We start from the raw sequence: 5,352 nt of genomic DNA on the forward strand, positions 1-5,352 counted from the left end.
TCACCACTTTGGGGGRCAAAATGGCTGCCACGTTTCATTTTCAATTGCGAGGTCCACACCCCACAAATGCTGCACATTGAAGAAAAGGTAACGTGATTGGCTGCACAGCTGTAGTGTCAGAATGAAGCTCAGAGCTGATTGGCCAATTCTACAGTCAATCAATGATGGAGCATGAGGAGTTTGCCACACATTTTGGGCTTTGGAGTCTGTGTCAGGACATAACCACACCCYGGAAACAGAWTAAATTAAGCAGCYTAAGTCACATTTACACATTTAATYACGTCAAGGCCCAYGGGGCCRCATTTGGCCTGCGGGCCTTGAGTTTGACACGTTTTACAATAAACAATGCTGATTATCAGCCTCAAATCCATCATTATTTTACTAAATTCTGTGTTYTGGGTGATTTTTCTAATACTTGTGTGTTTATTTGGGCTCTTCAGAAACAAAAGAGAAACATCGGTTCTCATGTTTCTTTCAAGTTCACGTCTTGGCTCTTGTCCCATCTTTGTTTCCGGTGTAAGTCGACACCAGAAACGTGCAGGCGTGTTCAGCTCAGTTTGTTTGAGCTGCTGTGAGATTCACGTGTCGCTGATCTGAGGTGGATGAACATCTGGCTGTGAGTCATGTGTGCCTGTGGAGGTGAGGAGAAACCACCGCACGGGCATCTTTGGAAAAACAAAAAACCCTACAGGTAAAATCTGGTGAGTACATTTTTCTGTTCAAAACAGAATTAGTTGCTCATTTTAATGAATGTTAACTCAGAAAGCACATGGTGAATGGATTAGGATTTGTTATTTTGGAATGTTTTAAATTATTTTATCACTATTGCTCTGAATGGAGACAAGTTACATTGATATGTTTTAAGCTGTTTACTTAAAAAAATTGGTTATCTTTTTTTAATGTCAACATAAACTTTTGGATGATAAAATAAGTTTGAGTTACTCACAACAATAAAATTGTGGAATTTGGAAGCACTAATTTGTCATTGTTTTGTTCTTTAAATTCTATAAGCTTCAATAACCAATTTTGAAGGATTTCAGCTTTAATATATTATATTTTGTTTTCTCTTACCATGATGTTACCCTGATCTATGAAAYTGTTCTGAAGTCTTAGTTTTCACTTAATTTTAAATTGATCTGTACAGTTTTGTAAACAAACCTTAGAAGTTTTACAGATTTTTCTAAAGTTGAAGAAGCTGATTCTGTTCTGGTTGTGACGTCTCTGATCTGTGTTGATAAATAGTTTAATTAAAACCTCTAATACCAACTTAAACAAAAGGAAATAAATGTGTCTTAAGCAGTGGTTAAATGTAGTCACTATGTATTAATCACCATATAATTTTATATTTTAATGTAAAAACAAAATTTCATTACGTTAAACTCATAATTAAGACTTTTATTAGAAACACCAAAACATGTTTAGCATTTGATATAAATTTCTTATGCAAGTATGCATTTTTTCTAAACCTTTAAAAAAGACAAGAAATCATGTAAAATAATCAGATTTTTGTGAACTGATTGTGAATTAAAAACAAAAAGTATCAGTATCAGTGAGTATCAGTCACATGGAGGCAGTGCTTAAAAGCCTGAATTTTGCCTGAAACTCTCAGACTGAAGAAGTCTCTTGGAGAAGAGACGAAACGTTTCATTAGAGAAGAACCCGTCCAGAAGACCTATAGAATTTTTTTCTTTTTGATTTTTTTTTACCTGGATTACTGAGATGCATCAGGACATGGTTGTGAATTAGTTGTTTTCCAGACACACGTTCTGGTTTTACTCCTTTGCGACGTCAGTGGCAGATATGTGCTGAAGGCCGAGCCTACCAAAATCATCCATCACTTTGTCATCGAAGCTTCAGACACCGCACACGTCAGTGTTTTACATCAGAACCATCATGTTGCACACGTCGTTAGATATGAGGTCGTTTCGTTTCAGGGGTTTCCACCTAACGTTCGGTTAAATGTGAAGAAGCTGGTGTTTAATGACTGGATTCCACCGGAGCAAATCTCTGTTTGGAAGCTTTGAAGGAAGAGCAAAAATAAACAAAGTGTAACAGACACATTGATGYGTGCACACACCTGTGCGTAGGTGTGCAGATGTGGACGCCGAGCTCTGCAGGAATATAAAGGCTGCTAGTGTCTGAGAGCTGGGCCTGTGGGTGACCTTTGGCCTTCCTTCCCCAGCAGAGCCGTCCTGCAGCCGAGGTGTGAATGTTGCACCTGGATGTCCCGTCGGCCCGCTGGTCAACCTGTAAACCAGCCTCAGACTGGGCAGGCTGTGCCCCTTCACGCACATCACACAGACCTGCACCCTGTGTTTACAACAGAGCCCTTTCACTGCAAGGAATGTGGAGCTACATCCTCTGCTTCACCTCCTTTTAAACAAACAGAGAATTTGACRTCAGCAGCTCATAAAGTCGAGAGAGACTCTCAATGGGAGCCGTTTTGTGCAGACTTTGCATGTTCTCAACATGTTCTGTGGATTTTCTCTCTCTGTTCAAATAAATGCATGTTAGGGTAATTTCCAGTATTGACCTGTACTGTGATGGACCAGTAATTCAGAGCTGCTTGATAAACTGATAGGCAGTAATACTGTTGCTTTTCATGTGAAATGGTTAAGTTCATTCAGTAAACTAAGCATGGAAGCTCTTCTTTGATAAGTTGTGATTGTTTTTGCTGCCACTCAGATAAATGACTGGACAATGTGTTTGAAAGAATAAAATATTTGTTTTAAATTTTTGGGTTTTGACCAATTTACCATGTTGACTGAAGTCCGGTCTGTTTTTGTAGCCGTCATGCTCAGATGGTAATATTTCGGCTACCTTGAATTTCTCCTCTAGATATTTTGCTGAAATATCGAAAATTTATAAAAAAAAATTAGATTGTCTGTGATTTGTTGCCCTTAATAGATATAAATCAGCATTTTTCATCAGCGGTGGATACTAATGAAAATGTTTACTTTTGTTACAGTTTAAATTAGACTTTTTTTTCAGGATCTGAAATTTTATGTGTTTAAGTTTTTTTTCAATCATAACTTTTACTTTTATTTCATTACATTCAGAACATAAAAAAATTTATTTCTTTACAATTTAACACTTCAATATACTTTACAAATTTAAATATGATGAAACTCATTGTGAGTGAACAACAGTTCCACTAAACTGAGTTGAATAATTTTCTTTACGTTTAACTCAGCTCAGCTTAGTGGAACCAGCTGACATAATTAGKTTCAGTAAATTCAACAATTCATTTCTTAGAGAGTGTGTAAAAGTACTTTTACTTTCCTGATTATTGCGAGCAGTTTTACTTTTYTTATCATTGAAATTCATTTTCACCAGTCGTTTTCTATTAGTTATCATTTCTAAGTCCTTTCTATGCCTCTGGTTTTCATTAATGTTAATGTTTTATCCATCCATCCATCCATTTTCTTCCGCCTATCCGGGGTCGGGTCGCAGGGGCAGCAGCTTCAGAAGGGAGGCCCAGACCTCCCTCTCCCCAGCCACTTCTTCCAGCTCCTCCGGGGGAACTCCAAGGCGTTCCCAGGCCAGCCGAGAGACATAGTCCCTCCAGCGTGTCCTGGGTCTTCCTCGGGGCCTCCTCCCGGTGGGACGTGCCCGGAACACCTCACCAGGGAGGCGTCCAGGAGGCATCCTTACCAGATGCCCGAGCCACCTCAACTGGCTCCTCTCGACGTGGAGGAGCAGCGGCTCTACTCTGAGTCCCTCCCGGATGACTTAATGTTTTATTTATGGTTCAAATGCTTCTGAATAAACGTCACATCTAGTTCAGCTACTTTAATATCATGTTACTTTTTTATTATTTAAATATTTTAGTTTTAGGCTAAAAAGAGACATTGTTTTATGTGCTCTGAAGTAAAGCTAAAACCATTGGCACAATGATTAATTATCCTCTTTGTGCCATATTTTGACACCCTGAAAATCCTTTAATGTTTCTGTTTTGATAATCAAACTGGACCAAGACTTGACAAAGATGTTACAACAAACATCATCATCATCATCATCATCATCATCTCTTCACTCTGTTTCAACACCTGCCTGTTTTTCACTCATGTCTGCACAGGTTGGAAAGCTTCAACTCAAAGTATCTTCTGCTGCAGACGGAGCCCTTTTGTTTCCTCTGCACAGTTTTTCAGCAGAACCAGAGAGCCGCCGCTTGTGCTGCTGCCCTAATTCCAGCTGATTAYCAGCGAGTGTTGTTAACAGTCGGTGCATGTCTCTCTCTGCGTGGGGCTGAGCTTTATGGTGGAGTTTGTTCTGGGAACAGGATAAATGAGGCGTGCAGCAGCACCAGGGGGACGGGCTGAGGGCCGTGGCTGTACGTCTTTTTAAACAGCGGCTGTCTGCAGTCAGTGGCTTTAATCCCTTTGATTAATGACTGTGTGGACAGGATTGTTTGATTGCAAACTGAAGGTCTGTGTGAAGCAGCCACTGTTCCAACATGCATTGTTGCTTTGGGTGGATTTGGAGTAAAACTCTGTGGTTGTACTCAAACCTAATGTTTATTTTTATCAAATGTTCATTTAGTTCATTCACTGCATTCAATCATTCACACAGTGCATGAAATAACACTGACTATCCAGCTAAAACAAACTTTACAATCTGTTTGAAAATTGAGGAGAAATGAGACGATCTGAACTGGTGTCAGCTGACAGTTCAAAGGTCATCTGTGATTTTTATATGGATTTATTTAAAACTCTTCACTTGTGCTTCTGTGTGAGCACTGAATGCAATAAGTAATTATATATATATATATATATTGATGGAAATTGTGTAACTGATCGACTGAATGTTAGGTCAAGTATTGTAATTTTACACTTTCTGATCATTGCAGCCATAAGGTTTAAAACAGATAATGACTTGGTGTCTTATCATGTGTTCTTTCTGTCTGCAGAAACAAAAGTTGGTTATGTTGTCGTCTGACTTAAAAGGTCCCACCTTCAGGGGTGTAACCAGGAAGAGACATATGTTAAGAGGTTGAATCATCATTATTTGATTAAGAGTTTTTTGTTAGTGCTTGTGTGCAGTCTCTGTCTTGGAGCAGCCTGAGACAGTCTGGGCTCTGCTCTGTTTTTATATTCAGATAAGATGAAGGTCATTTTACGCCGAGGCCTGCTGACTGTGTGCTGCTGGAGCTGATTGGAGACAAGAATAAAGTCTTTTTAGAAGAGATTCAACTGCTTTTCTGCTTTATTATTCAGACTTCCATTTATTGATTGCAAATTCCCTTCAATATTTTGAGGCAAATAAAAGCCAAACGCTGCCATTCTATCTCTGCATTTTGCACACACACACACACACACACACACACACACACACACACACACACACACACAC

General features: G+C 39.2%; 1 protein-coding gene across 2 annotated transcripts in view; it reads left to right on the top strand.

Moving 5' to 3' along the window:
• Nucleotides 1-318: 318 nt before the first annotated feature.
• LOC106534905 (growth arrest-specific protein 2) overlaps nucleotides 319-5,352 on the top strand; it is an 18,356-nt gene continuing 13,322 nt past the window's right edge. Inside the window, exon 1 of one of the 2 annotated variants that reach the window (XM_014031697.1) lies at nucleotides 319-691. The gene's annotated coding sequence lies outside the window, so the exon portion shown is untranslated. Of the gene's footprint in view, nucleotides 702-5,352 lie in introns of both variants that reach the window. The other variant, XM_014031696.1, reaches the window with a different exon arrangement.

The sequence above is a fragment of the Austrofundulus limnaeus genome, unplaced genomic scaffold (assembly GCF_001266775.1).
Source record: "Austrofundulus limnaeus strain Quisiro unplaced genomic scaffold, Austrofundulus_limnaeus-1.0 Scaffold1302, whole genome shotgun sequence".
Taxonomy (NCBI): Eukaryota; Metazoa; Chordata; class Actinopteri; order Cyprinodontiformes; family Rivulidae; genus Austrofundulus; species Austrofundulus limnaeus.